The sequence below is a fragment of the Syngnathus leptorhynchus genome, chromosome 9 (genome assembly GCF_054491065.1).
Source record: "Syngnathus leptorhynchus isolate UIUO chromosome 9, UIUO_Slep, whole genome shotgun sequence".
Lineage (NCBI taxonomy): Eukaryota > Metazoa > Chordata > Actinopteri > Syngnathiformes > Syngnathidae > Syngnathus > Syngnathus leptorhynchus.
The window spans coordinates 9,241,407-9,257,571 of NC_141203.1; positions in this window are offsets into that span (position 1 = coordinate 9,241,407).

The window sequence follows — 16,165 nt, forward strand, 5'->3', positions numbered from 1 at the left end:
ATGCAGGTCTATTTTAGCCCAAGTAAGAGATTATAAAATGATTTTCCCCAAGAGCTAAGAAATCCAAACAGTCCCTAGTGACATCTTATTGGTCTTTAAATTCATGGTAGTCTTACGTTCCTCACACAATCCACATACAAATTAAACGCAACCTATGCAAATCATGAGTTCAATAAATCCATAGTAAAGAAATAGTACCAGTGGATTATTTACATGCATTGTTTACTAAATGTATTTAGCTGATGCCGTGAAGCCGCATAATTCCGCTCAAGTGCCATCCTATGAACAACAGCGCGAACGGAATCACGTTAGCAACTGTTCGCTCAACACAAAGGTGAAGACGCATCCGTTCTGAGGCTGGGTGGTGCGACCGTGCTTTGAGGGGACAGCGTAAGCAGCGAGAAATGTAAGGAAGACACAAATAAGAGCGAAACCTCCAGGAAAATGGAGGCGAGCGGCACAGAGAGATGGATTTAAGAGATCTAAAATAATAGTGACATTGTCTCTAGACAGCACTCATTATTTCTCCATTCGGTGCTGAGGGGACATGGCTGAAATACAATACATTTGACAGCAGGAGCAGGGATGAGGCGGTGGCTTTCCACTGCCATACAGAATCAGCGTAATATTAAAGCTCCTGTCACCACAAATCACAGCAAGCTCGCTCTTACAACTTATTTGCAGAGAACTGATATTTTTTTGTTTACTTAACGGTCGTGGGGGGGTGGGAAAGATCAATGGTCCTTGATGCCGATGCAAAAGTCCAGATCATATAATGAGCTACAAACATTAATCCGACCAATCAATGACTAAGGATTTGCCGTCCTCCACATTTAATTTCTCGTGGATGCTGACACATGGAGTAATATAGAAAAATGTTCTGGAAAAAGCTGTCGAAAAAAACAAACAAACTTCAAACTAATAACATTTTGTGTTTTAGTAATACTCTACCATGAATAAGCTGCTTTTGTGCGGTAACAAGGGAAGCTGGTTGGTTGGTTTGTCTCGGGTGTGGTGGTTTCAAAAAAAGCAAAAGAAGATAATTTCAAAGATGCCTTCATCGATTGTCCACTCCCTCTTTAAGAGACATTAAAATATCTAAGTATCTACCACTACGACCAGTAACGACATGCATATTTTCGAATCATTCCAGTTAAGAGTGTTTTCTTTATTTAATAAATGTTATCAAAGCAGCTTTAATCAAACACTGGTGGGAGTTTTTGATTGATAAATAGAATAATGATGATTAAAAATTTCAAAGTAACTCATTGTCAGTTCAAAGACGCCTTGTAATCTATTAATCAGCGTGTGATTTTCCCTTAAGAGTCACGCTATCAAGAAAACATGAAAAGGGTGAGGGAGGGCAGTATTCCGTGAGGATGTGAATGTATAAGTAAAACAAATCTGTCGGCATGAAACGAGGGGCCCGTATTAATCAACTAAATGGCTGAGCGAGAGTTGCCCTTTAAATTCCCAGCTGTCCCTGAGGAAGTGGTGGCTGTTAATATTTAATACATACATGTGTCGCACCGCCAATCACTCTGTCATACAAATTAGTTGGAATTAATTCAATTGCTGGCGGAAAAGTCATCCGGTTAAATGAGAAACTGCTGACATCGCCACTATCAAGAATCAGCGGACAGTTTTTTTATGTTTAACACCGCATGCTTTCCTCCTAAAATGCAAATGAAAGTGGAAATTCATTATGTGGGTTTTTTTTTTTTAACTGTAATGTGGCAAAGACATTATCGATGCTAATGAAAGTTTTTCACCCTGCTTCTGCCATGAAAAGCATGAGATAGAATGTTAAGCGGATATTTCTAGCTGGCATGGAAATGGCGCCGCATCATAAATATGTATGCACCTGAGGAAAGCAATAAGACATCATCATCACACAGATCACCCTGCTGTCAGTCCCCTTGGCCAGGCCCATTAATAAACACTGACAATCGCGGCCCTTGACCTGCCCGTGCAACCCTAAAGGGGCGGCAGAGCAAAGCGTTTGCTATTCCCTCAGCCATCCTAAACACACAGTTTAGCTTGCCAAGTGTTTACATTTTTATGAAAAGGCTGAGGAACTGAAATGTGGTCTTATATAACCCTCTAAAATATTTACCTGGTGGATTGAATCAGCTCTAAAAAAAAAAAATAATACTTTGACATGGCGACTGAATTGAATATAAAATATCATAGGGCTTTTAATTTCGATTGTCTGGAGAAAAGTGTTTGACAAAAGTGGCTAAATATAGAAACTATGAAGTTGTTAGAAACACCTGTATGGCTTCGCTTTAGCGCCAATTCTGGTTGTCATGGTAGCAAAAGCTTGCTCTCCACATGAGACAGAACCGTCAAAATGGCAGCATTTATACGACGAAGATCCAAGTGGAAATTATGTCTTACGTTTTGACAGAAAATTTCAGAGCCCTTTTAAATGACACCGGGGGTCCAATTTCCTATTGTAGGCTAAAGTGCACACATCTCAGTCAACACTGGGACTGCAAGCAAAGAGAAAAATGATGTAAACCCAATTCAAACATTGTAGGAAGATAGATTGTGTGGCTGTGGATTTGCCTTTTTGTGTGTTCAATAAAGGATTTTTTTCATTAATAATCACATTCCAAACATGGTCAGTCAATTTTGTTCTGTCCAACCAACCAAAGCATAAAACTAAAACCTACTAAATATTATTCAGTCAGACTATTTTCCATAGACAAGAAGATCCAGCAGCCAAAAAAATGTCCTTCAATTTTTCGGGAGACAACAAATAAATCGGCTTCTCGGAGAGACGGAGAGGCTTTTGCCTTCAGGTGGCAGAAGCGATGATGAGTGAACGGGAGGCGTGTCACACCAGAGCTGTTCTCCTCTACCTGTCTGAGAGGATTAACCTTTGTTTATGTGAACCCGCACCGAGAGCTCCTACAGACCGACGGCGCGCCAACAGCACGAGAATGCCCTCCTCAGGCCTTCGTCAACCCTTTGTCCTTTTCGTGAGAATCACCACTATTATCAACATGGATTGTTACATGAAAATAAAAGTAAGGTTCCATTTTTGGACCAATGCGATATAGGGTCAGAGAAAAAGTATGTTGTATATCCATGCTGGCGTGATGAAAAAGAAAAAGAGGCTTAGACTTTTGTTATGAGTAACTGGGATAAAAAAAAACTGCACGAGAATGCGGGCATTTTATCCGAAGAACAGCGGAAATGTATTATCTTACAAAAAATAAATTCCATCATCAAGTTTTCTATCGAGCTGTTGAATATTTTGAATTAATTAAAATAATGTTTTTGGTGCACCGACTCAACATTTTAGGGTTTAATTGTGATTATTTTTTCAAATTCATTCCAATGAGTGTCAGTTGTACGCAAACTTTGGCAATTTGTGAGCCTCTGTTCCTAATCCCCCACAAACAACAAGTCAACAATACTGCAAACAAATTAGCCTTTTAATTAGATTTATGTTAAAGTTGCTCCAAAATCCTGATCGCGTAAAGCCTAATGATGACATTTTTAGGATACCCCCGCCCACCCTAAAAATGCTACTCAGCATGTAACAGAAATGACATTTCCATGAGCATGCGAACGTCTTCATTCAGTCTTCTCTGCTATTTAGTCGTGATTTATGATTTCATAAGTGTAATTGCTGAGGGGGAAAGGCTCCATTGCATGATTCAACTGAGCATCATCGCCATCACCTGCTGTGCCACGTTGGAGCTCACAGGCTTTGCGGCTTATCGCTGCCGCAGTGAAAAAAGAAACAGTAGGAATTAACTTGAACTGAGGGCAAGGCACAAAAGTTATTCTTTTGTTCTCCAATTAATCAAATTTGAAGCCCCGAGACACTTGCAATTCTTTATGACAAATGGAAGTCATTAAGAAGATTACTGGATGGGCTTTAATGGGATCGTGGGGATAAAGGAGCCCGTTTACCTGTTGGGTGTTAACATTAGGGTACAGGTTTTGATTATTTAATTAAGCATTTGCAATCAAATTTTATAAACTGCCAGGAACTCACTTGATCCCTTTGCTTACCATGAATTTTATTTTCCATTTAAAATGCATCACTGAAGGTATGAGAATACCTGGAAATACCTTATTGGATTACAATGATAACAGAGACAAACAATTCAGTTCAGTGCTAAGTGTCAAGTTTTTTTTTCTATTTCTCAGAAAATCTTTTTCAACTGCAATCATAAGTGTCTGATTGATAAACAATACTTTCAATATGTTTAATTAGTTCTTGAGAATGTAAGCAATTGGAAAATCTAGTTATGTAAGGTGCAATGTTTTAAGCTGAATAAAAGCAAAGGTTTTTTTTTTGCCATTTCCCCAAAAAATGGTCAGACTTTGTTGCTCATTAATTGGAGTTTTAATTTCTCACCCCACATGTGAGAAAAACTGTTTCGCAAAAGACAAAGAGCTACTTGTGAATGAGCTGTTCCAGAATCAATCTCATGCACTGAATCTTGGCTGTCAGTGCCTAGCGTTGGCACATTTTTTAAATAATAGCTTGCTTTTGCTTCTACAATACTCAATTTGCAAAGCCAGTCAGTCCATCAGTCATCCCGGAAATGGTCTGATGTTTACTTTGCACCAGCTCTTTTTTTTTTTTCTTTGTGACACTGGAACTAACATGCAATCATTCTCACTTTGTCACATTTTACAGAAAAGTGTGAAATCTTTTTTTCTTGCTTTTTCTTGATTAACATGGAGCTTGGCCCTGACTGCAGCTGAAATCTAAAATTGGCAAATTATCGCAAGAACAGGCATGGCTAAAAACCCTACAATCAAAACCTGTTTTTCAACAGCATCTACAGAAAGCACAAAAAAATAGTCAGAAATAAATCAAACAAAATACCAGATAAGTTATCAGAAGAAAATAATAGAACAACCTAGGCTAACTATGAGCTTATTTGGTAACAACTCATGAGACAAGTCATTTCTTAAATGGCTTAAATTTAATGGCTTAATATTTTGATGGGCTTCTTTTACTTAAAAATGTGTGAGCTTCACTCAATCCGTTGTACAACATTTAAACAAAAATGGTACAAAAAAACAACAACATTTAGTTTCTTGGGAATTTATTTTACCCACTAATATTTTACAAACTGACATTTTTAAACCAGTTCCATCGACGTGATTATTTCCAAGCAGATTGTGACTCTCAACTCACAATTACCCCTGTGAGTTTCTGTAGATGTTTTTTTTTTGGTTTGTTTTGCCTCTTGGCTCTCTTATTGTGCGATTATGAGCGGCTTTGTCATACCGGCCTCTCAGGGTCACAACTATACGAGTGTGAGGAGACAGGTAATTCATAAAGAGTCTGAATAAGTTTAATGGGTTGATCCAAGACAGATTTAGACAGCTGTGGGGAGCCTGCTAAAGTTTGGTAGTAAATATACCACTGTGACGGTTTCATCACGACCCGCTGCATAAAAGCCGTGAGCCAAACGGATATAATGCCTTTGCATGATGCTGATCAAATCCGATAGCCCCTTGGCTGTACTTGCTGAAAGCGCACTCTCTTATTGTGTTTTTCTGAGAAAATCTTTTTTTTTTTTCTTTTTTGTTGTTATGCAGTCTTTAAAAACTGGGGTTATCTGCTTTTTGTACCTCTATATATAATGTCTGTTGCTAAAAGTCAAATGGGGTCAGCAACGCTTTACCTAAATTGGAGCATGGAATACACGCAAACGTTTTTTATCGTAGTCAAAGTAAGGTTTGGCATTTCTTTGTACAAATACGAAACAAGTTCAGCCTTTTATATACATACTAGCAGTTTGCTGCTTTTCTATCGTTACCCCTTAAGAGCTTTCTAATTTAAAAGTTGGTCTTGTGATGATGAAAGCTTTTTCAAGGCAAATTGGTTCTAAGGTTGTATACAGCAATGCTGATGAAAGCAAATTAAAATGCAATATTTAAGTGCTAGGGATTATTTAAAAAAAAAAAAACAGTACAGTGTAATGTCTTATTCTTACAAAGAAATATGATTCCGGAAAGTTAACTTTTAAAAGTGGGGAAATCAAATAGTTACTTTTTTTTTTTTAATACATAATGCAGTGTACATGTAGATATAGCGTAGCCAATATTCTGCCATAGTGTGGCTTGTTGGTCCCATTTGTCCAAATGTTTAGCATTCATTTTTAATGGAATTAATGGAAAAAATACAAGTTGGCCCAAAGTGTTCTGGAATTTTTGTTTGGGGCGTGATGACAACACAATTAGAGCAACCGCTAATGACTATGTCAGAACACGCATCGTCGATCATGACGTGATCAGTGAAATTAAAGTTTGGACTCGACTGACATAAGCAAATTGTTCCCAATCTGACAGGCTCATCCATCACCCAGTGGCAGATTCCTTCCTGTCAGGGAGAGCGCTCAATCTGCTCTGCTGAGCTGTGCTGATTGGAATACAAACATCTTTATTCAAGGAGCATAATCCAACTTGTTGTGAAGCCCAGTAAAGAAACAATATTGCATCACTCACAAAAAATTAAGGGATATAGCTTTGGGGTGAAATTTGATCAAGATGTGAAAGTGTTTACATTTCCAAGCTGGTTTTTAAAACGTCAATATTTCAAAACAAACATAATTAGCAATTAATCTGATAATCAATTAGTTGTCGATTAATCGTTTCATATTTGTTTAGCAACAAAGAACCATCACAAACTACCGATAAATCCGATAATCGAACCTCCACACTAAAAGATAACAAGGCCAATTGATGCCACGGCAACCATGAGACTCCTTTCTCTATTTTCACGCGACTGTTATCTATATGTTTTACACCTTACTGAGATAATAGTATCACGGAAACATCTGCTTCTGATTAAAAACTTTCCATACGTTTTCTAAAAAGCTTTTCAGGGTCACAACGGGGGAGCCCGTCCCGACGGACTGTGCCCTAGACGAGGCTGAATATAAACCTTGAATGTAACTATAAGGTGTGAAATGACATGCAAATAGGAAAGTGCTTTGAGATAAATTGGGGAGGGGGGGTGGGCGGATTGAAGATAGGGTGTTGTTGCCGTATGGAGACTCATTTATCACCCAGACCAGGAAGTACGCAGTTCCAAATAAACAATGGTAATCAAATAATTCACCCGCACACCTCTTATATCCTAATTAGCCGCGTTTACGTTAGCGATGATCATTTTCAATTTCACGCCATTTTAACTTGAAGTTAATTAAAACAAGGTTGGTCATTAGCATGGTTCCACACCCTTCCCTACTCGCTGCACCTGCACGATAATGGGAAGCAAATACAACAGGAGGAGAGGGAGACTCAAGTGCTTTCACGTTTTCTCTAGTAGAGTCTCCAAAAGCCAGGACATTAAAAGACAAAACAAACAAAAACAGGAGCAGCGACCACTAAAGTTTTTGTTGTTATAATTGAATTTTTTTTCTGATTCATGTTCTCCCGTAATACAATGTTCCTCTTCTATCTCAAGAAATATGTTCATCTGGACTGGACCATAAAAATGCTGAGCAGCATCCCTCATATAATAACGTCGTGGGTATGACAGGCACAGGCACAACCAGTTGCTTATCAACATTTGAAATGAACTGCGCATCACCGGGCAAGCGTTTGTCCCGTGAAAAATAACCCAATTAAAAGAGCTTTGACAAATGGCCGCTCAGGGGGGGCATTGGAATAATAAACAGAGTAGTGCATGATAATCAGTTGTATTGAGGAACAAAAAGGCAAAAGACGATATTGGGGAAGCATGCGGTGTATGGCGGCTAAAGAGCAAAAAAAAAGAATAGTTTGAAGATGAATGCTAAGAAATGATTGCTCTCAAGTGCCAGAAAGACGTGGATTGAGGATAATAATCAGCAGTTAACTTTGATCAATACTGTTGATGAATTGAGGTCTTTACCATTACTAGCTGTTTTTTAATTGAGTAGAAAAGGGATTAAAACCGCTAACAAGATTTGGATATGTGTAGTCTTTTACAAATCCACACTTCTTGCTGACTTGACAAAAAGTCCATTCTTATGAACAAGCTGAATATTTTCCAGACGTCGATATTCCGCCATCGTTTCAGCAAATGACACCTCGATATCTGTCACGAATTGGTTTTGCTGTCAACTTTATACTAAGGGCTTTTAAATCCAAATTGCCATTTGAATGTATAATCAAAAGAGTTTTTTTTGTTTTCGGTGAAGTTACAATCCATGGCAGGTACTGATTGAAATCCAATTCCGTATGAAATAACCCAAATGAGCTGCCACCTTTTCCTATAAACCTTGTTGCATTTGCAGCACTTGGAAAAAAAAAAACAAGAACTTATGGCACCAAGTTGCAATTAGCACGGCTGTGCATTGATACTTCAGGTTAAAAATGTCCCAACGCAAATGTTCTGCTGTCTTCTTTACATCTGCGCTAAGTATTCAAGTTTGTGTTCATGTTTTTTCCCCCGCAGCACAGTCATATTTCTTCCAGAGGTGGCAGCCGTATCTTCAATTAAGCGGGAGGAGAAACCCTAACCCCGTTAGGCAAGTCTTGTGCTCAATGCACAGGGTGTGTGTGTGTGGGTGGGGGTGGGGGGTCAAGTGTGTGTGTGCGGGGGTGCGCTGGTGTTTCACAGAGCACGCTCCCTGATTGACGTTTTTAGAAGTAAGACCTTGCCCTGTGTTCCCCCCGGGCCCTGTCTACGCTTCCTGGTATCAATCACGTATCATTTCCATTCTTGCACCATCGCCTGACACAAATACTGTAAAGGTGATCTATGTGTGTGTGTGTTAAGTAATTATTAAGTGTCCAGCTACACTAATAAATCACTCACATCATACCAACAACCCCCTCCCTTCTTATTACCTTTTTGCCCCCCTCCTCTGTTTTATACTTCCCTCTTTACACTTTCTCTGCAGTGGCTAATAAACAATATCAGGGCTGCAATGCTGATACAAAGGTCCTGTTCGCTTCAACTTGATCGCAGTTGGCTTTCTCTGGATTTTTAATTGGAGTGCAAACGGTGTAAGTGAGGGAGGGCACGGCGGTCGAACACGTTCGGACGACGGCGGCGTTAATGAGATGGCTGCTATCAATCACAGGCGGTGAGAGATGACTGTAAACAAGGCTGTGCTACACTCCCGCCTTCTTGACTTGTGTAAACACCAACGGAGAGATTAAGGGTTAGAGCGTAGTTGGGACCAGAGTCATCAAAGATGATCACCACGATTACTCTCCATCAGCTCCGTGATAGACAAGTATAAAACCGTATTTATGTTTCATGTGCGGTCTTAGTCGGAGGGATTCATATATGGTAGATGTTTGGCTTCGGTCGCTAAGCCGTTTGTCAATTGGTTGGTTTTACAGTGAAAATACAAACAATTCATCTGTATGTTCATTGACAGATTTTGGCTAGCATGGCTCAATCAAACGCTACTTCTGGCTTCCTTACTGTCTGATTTACAAAAGACACATTAGCAATGAGGTAAAACAAAAACAAAAAAATGCAAGTGACTCACAGACGATTTTCAAATCAGATAGGCAGTGCCACCAGAGAAAGTCCTTGGTTGTATATATATTGATGCACTGTCCGGGCGGCTTGTGTGACAGCGAGTGTGTTCTGTTTGCCACATCTACTGACAACACACAGGTCGAACATTCCACAGAGACAATCCCGCTCCTCTCACTTCTGCTTTCATCACGTTAATCAGTAGCAAATTACTCTCCCTCTTTTCCCTGTGCTCACACAGGGCAGGACTAGGACATGCAGCTATTAGATGTCCCTTGTTAGTCCGTCAATACAAGTTCTACGTTCGCATCAAGGTTGCTCCCAACTTCCTTGAACAAGCGGGGAGTCAAGCAGAAGAAAAACAGAAACAATCCCAAAGAATCCCTAGCTACTTCTGATCTTCAGACAGCTTTTAGCTCCACACAGGAAGAATGCAAAAGTTGTCACTTTGCAAGTCGTCACTCACGTCGCACAATACTTTTAAACGCGGCGTCACACTAAGCATTCGACTGAGTTGAAAACGCCGGAAAAAGGAAATGGTGACTTCTGTATTTGTGACAGTGTTCGTATGTGAGCGTTATATCTCAGCGTGTGTCCACCTTTGACTGGCGCCGTGGCTCTGACAGCAAACCTGCAATACGGCACAAGAGCGGCGCGCTTTGAACACAACCCACACTCTGACTTGCCAAAGTTTCTTTTTTGACTCGTAAACAAACATCGCTTCCGTCAATCTCACCGTCATCCTTCTCTGTCAGCTCACTCGAAAATATTCCTTCAATTACTTGTTTCGTCTCTCTGATCAAAGAAGAGAAACGTTTGATTCGTTGTTTTTTTCATTCGGGTTTTTTAGAGATCACGGAATTCTTCAAGAGAGAACTGGGAAATGTGTTAAGGTAAACAGGCACGTGCAGAGTTGGGATGAAATGAAACAAACAGGAAGGTGAAGGGGAGGAGAAAACAGCGGGAAGGAGTGCAGCCTTTCATGATGAGCGCCAGGAAGAAGTAAAGTGACTCATTTTCATTTTGTATTTGCTACTTTCCTGTGCTGTGCGGAACTGAAATGTTCTAATGTACTACTCGGGCCGATTTTCTGTGAATGGATTTGAACGCTCGTAATATTTAGGTGGGTACCGAGTGAGTGACTCATAATACGTCAATTCTTTACTGGCGTCACAGAAAAAAAAACATAATAGCTATGAAAAGGAGGAGCATTCATATCCTGACGCACCACTAGCAGTTCAAAAACTTGGTGTTCCAGAAAAATCTTTTGAAAAATGTCGCGGTTGATTTATCATTCCTCATGTTATTTGTTTTGGTCTCATTTGTTGTGCTCAATTTTGCATAGTGGAATGAAGAATTCTTGCCTGGTTTAAGGCTAAATGCCCATTTATACAACTCTGACTAATGCAATATCAGGAGTTACAATGATGTATTAGGCCAATTGCGGCTAACAAAATGGAGGAGCCCATAGTATTGCAAGACATGAATAGCTTGTGATTAATAGAAAGAAAAAAAACAAATGCGTTTGTCAGTAATAAATAAGATGTCCTGTTAAGATTGATCATGCAGCAATAATATCCTTCCTTCACTGTGTACTCTAAGCTGTGTTCACTTTTGGTCTTCCTGTAAATTTAATAAAGTCTAAGCACTAAAATTTTTGTGGCTCAGATGTTGGGAGAAGAAAGAAGCTGTTGCTCTTTTGTCGTACCTGCGTGTTTGTATTGAAACTTTGTTCGGAAGAATGGGTTAAAAATTGTGAGGGCGGGGTTTGTGATTGGAAAGAGAAAGAGGCGGAGTTAGTGACGTTGCAAACTAAGGGGGCGGGATTAGTGATATCACAAACCGATCTGATAAAACACCCATCTGAGAGTTCTTTATGAGCTGCGCTATGCAAACAGCCATAACAAGGCAATCGAGTAATTTTTTTTCACAACTTTAAGGACTTATTTAAGCTGAGGGATGCATATTCATGCCTAGAAAAACAATTTTAAAAAAATCTGAATTTCATGACACGGCTTCTTTAATTGTAACCAAAATAGTAGATTTAATAAACCTAATGAAAATGTTGGTTTTGCCTTCCTTTGAGAAGTTTGTAATGGCTTCAGCTTTTGTCTTCACCTATGACAGTGTGTTGTGTGTGTTATCAGGATATATATTTGTACGAGTGTCCCAAATATGGTAAATAGAAAGGACGAACATTTGCTTCATCACTTCTTTGGTCAATCCTCTCGTCATCATATCCATGCGGAATGCTTGCATGATTATATTTTTTCCAGCAACATCTGTGATTTCGTACCAGCCTCCATCTCATTTGTCAAAAAGGTCGGCAGATGTGGATACACGGCTATTTGCAGGCACGCAAGAGGCCGAATTGCTTTTTTTCCGATGGCAGCAAAATCACAGTTCTTATTCGGCTCAGAGTGACCCTACTCATGTAGCTGCGATTGCAGCAAGTATGTTTTATTAAACATGTGCTTCTTCCCGCGTGGGACCACATTTGATCACCGTGTGTACTATTTATCTACATTACAGCCTGCTGCTGAAGCGACAGCCGGCGCTATTTGACTGGCGCTTCCCACCGCCTTTACCTCCATCATGTCTTTATCTTTATTTACATACAACTTGATATCCATTTGAACACAACCTAGCTCAAGCCATTCCATTTGTTTTCTGTAACGCGTGCCCTCTTGAGTCTCTGCATCACAGAGGTGGGTAGTAACATGCTGCATTTACTATGTTACGTTTAGTTTTTAAGCAAATTATAACTTGCATGTGCCAGAGTAGTTTGAATTCAAAGTATATTTGAGTATTTTTCTTCAAAGGAAACTGTACTTGTACTCAAAGTAATACATGCCATTGTGATTCTGTACCTTACCTATTTTCATTTTTATTCATCTGCAATTGCTCGATCTCAATGATTTGGCTTGTCAGAAGGACCTCAGCCCTGAGTGCTGTCACATGATTCTTTCACCGAGTTAACAGGACTACTCGTGATATATGACTCCATATGACCAATCAAATGAAGTCTGGCAATCAAATAAAAAAATAAAAATCACCAGTTTCTCAGTGATTGTAGATTTATTTTTAGATTTATAACCCTTTCGCCATTGTTTTGTTGAGCTCGGTACAACAGCCTATCCAATAATAACTCAAAGTAGCGGATGTATCTGGATACGACCCCATCTGCCCTCCTGTCGCCATAGCAGCCACAAATGATGGCAACGGCACCGGATATAGCGCTAGCCATTCGGACGGCCATCCATAAAATTCGTTCTCTTGAATTACACAGCCGACCTGTACCTTATCTGCAATTATCAAAAGACCATCGCCTTTTATAAACAACACGATGTAATGGGCCTGTGGGAGTGGAATCCAATTCCAGATTATCAGACACTGCGCCATGATGACGAGATCAGAAAGGTCTATGTTGCCACTCTATTGTCATTTCTATATCAATAATTATGGCATGTGTCAACTAGATGTCACCCTTCTTATATAGTTTTTCCCTTTATACACTTTCGAACTTAAAACCGTCAATAGCCACACTTTGGACTTTGTACAGTAAATCGGGTAAAAGTTCGCAAAGTACAGCTTTGAATGTTTAAGTGGGCCGGGGGGTTGCTTCCCACACACTTTAACATGAATCAGTGGTGAATGTATTGTTTTTCAAGTTCAAACACAAGGAAAAAGGAAGGTCGAATGTCTTAATAAATGGCTGTATTCTTTATCTGTTTAACATTCAAAGTGTGCTTTTGCCGAGGGATGAGAAGAGCTCTGAAGGTTTTGTTTGGCTTGAAGAATAAAGCTGATTCACTATTAGATATTTAATAATCTAAATGTTGAGATTGCTCTATAATAATTAGAGACAGGACGGTTGGGTGGCTTTAATAATATTTTCCGAATCAATTTACGATAGTTATAAATGAAACTTGCAGCCGAGCGGACAATAAGTCATGCCGACCTCATTAGTCTTCCCCCCTTTGCGAGTGTGCGTCTGCAGTAGTTATTGCGATTAGCTACAATACAGATTATGCGATTACAGCTAATTAAATTCAAGTTGAATGCGGTCGTTAAAAGTGAATTTTCAAGCACCGAGCATACCTTACTCGAACATTTCGGCATGCCAAACGTAAACCCTGATTGCGTTACATACCGATTTGGATCAGATGATAAGCTAATGTGCAGCCAAAGTGTTGTTCGGTATTTTTGAGTCTATGCCCAGAGTGTTTGTTCAAAGTCATCTGGGAGAGAGTCCATGAAGAAGATAAGTGAAATGGATTGATGGATGTTGAGTACCTGTTGAGCGATAGATCACTAGATGGAGGCCTAAAATGAGAATGTAAAAATGGCCACTAAAAGAAAATATCTTTGTGTCTATCCCGCACAAAAGAAATGTATTTGAATTCAGAGAGCAATCCTTAACATCACAATTTATTTTTCAGAAAGAAACTTGGCCTCAAAACGATAGCCAAGTGCTGGTATGGTTTTCAAACAATCGATAGAAAACTTGTAAATAATTCCGCTCACCGCTTGGGATTTGGAAGTACTTTGAAGGGCATTCATTGGACCCAAAGCTTAGTTTTAGCTATTTTTTTTTTTTGTGCGTCACGATCGTGTGCTCATCATGTGTCTGGGACTGACTGGTGTTCACGTACAGTACAATCAATACATGATGTAACTTTTGACATCTTTTCAATGTCTGCTTCTGTTCTTTGTGACACGAGCAGATCTTGATTTTTTTTGTTTTAGGCTTCCCGCTGTCGTACGCCTTGTCAAAGTGATGTGGAATTATTACACTGACCTACATCCAGTGCAATTTTTATATGTCATTCTCTAGGGTGACAGAGCACCACATGACGGTGTAGTATAAAATCCTTTAAAGTAACTCAACCAATCTATTTCCCTTATTTATTTATTTTTAGTTTATGAAATTTACCGGTTTGTGAAATTTGGTGTCTCTTTAACATTCTTAAAATGTTGTTTCAATTATAAACAGCCGTCATCTCCTCCCGCTGGTCACCAACCTGGGAATTGGATAGCATTTCACATAACCTGTCGAGATGTGAGCATTAAAGAAAACCGTGAAACGTTTATAGCGTTTGTCAGGATATTGGCGACTTGATGTTTTTCCCGTGCGCTACCAGCATTGTTGTGGAAGGAATAAATGTGCGTGCACCGACGCTCTCCTATTGACAGGTGTAAAGGAATGCCTCATATGACTGAGAAGGAGACAAAGCTCGCTATTGAACAAGGTAGGATGAAAACAGGCTTGAAAGCATCGCCGTCTGACTACTAAACACCGCCTTCCATTTTTTATGGCTGACTGTCTCTCTGATCAGAGGCTGACACACACAAACACACGCACACACACACACTGAAACAAAAGCAGAGCTAAACACACACGATGCGCACAGGCGGGGGTTGCAGATGGGTCATGTCACACAGCCTTGCCCTACAAACAAGCTCAGGAGGGCAACATGATGCCAAAACAGCTCATTAAACACTATTAGCCCATCATTTCCTCTAAGTGAGCACTTTTTCCATGCCTCTGGTTAGTTCAAAAAAAAAAAAAAAAGCATCAGGGTCAGGCAAATGAAGAAGGAGCCACTCACCAATCTCATAACGCTCATGGGAATGACACTGAGGATAATGTGTTGTCAACAATCACAGCAAAAAATAAAATACTATAATTAGGAAGGGGGATATAGAAAAGTGCAGAAGCTTTTTTTTAAGCGTTTGGCCAAACTGATAACCGTGTTCCATCATAGCCGTAACGTTAGATTTGCAAGGGCAGCTGCGCTTCATGATGCGTGGTAAATTATTAGCCAAAAGCCTGAGGATGCATCGATGAGATCCAAACATCAATATTATTCACAGCCTATAGATTTTAAGAACTTGGAACGTCTCTTAAGACTGAACTGAACAGTACCACCAAGTAGGAATATGATATTTTCTTTTGCATATAAAGTATGACACGCTCTCAAACGTTTTCTGATGTGCTCGGTGTATGGATGAAGCATGGATTTTCCAAAGCTGACCTGTTCGCAATGTTTCTAAAATACGGCCGGCGCTGACATTAAAATGATCTGCAAACATGAGTCATCTGACACGACTGAAGATTGACATTACGCCGACGATCCCGCCTTTTGAAGATGAGCGCTGCGTGATATGCAGCCATCTGAGCGAGAGGGCTTTTAATTAAAGACCTCGACGTCAAAGCTATCGATAAAGTCTTCCGAGTTAATGCACTGCCAGTTGATACCGTAGATGCGGAGAGAGACTGGGGGGAGTTATTTACACCACAGAAGCAGAGTAAATCTGCTTTGATGCTTTGTGATCTCTAACCAAATGAAAGGTTCTAGTAAATACTGCACACAGGGCCAGGCCCTTGTCAAGCAAGATGCTTTGGGATACATTTCATGCATGTCTAGCTACAAAATTGGGGGTTGTGGAAAAGATAGGTGTCATTAAAAGGAAATTCTTGCTTTCCTGTTTTTGTTCCTATCATGGCTACTAAAATACTTGCTCTTCTCAAATTGTCCATCTTTTATAACGGAAGAAAGGGTACGTAGTGCTATTGTCCGTCTCGTACAAATTCCAATCACACTCCAACGCCAGGTGAAACCAAATTGGGCAGTCAGTCTTTGATTCTTCAATACACTGTTTTTATGCATATTTCTTGGTTTATTCATATATCCA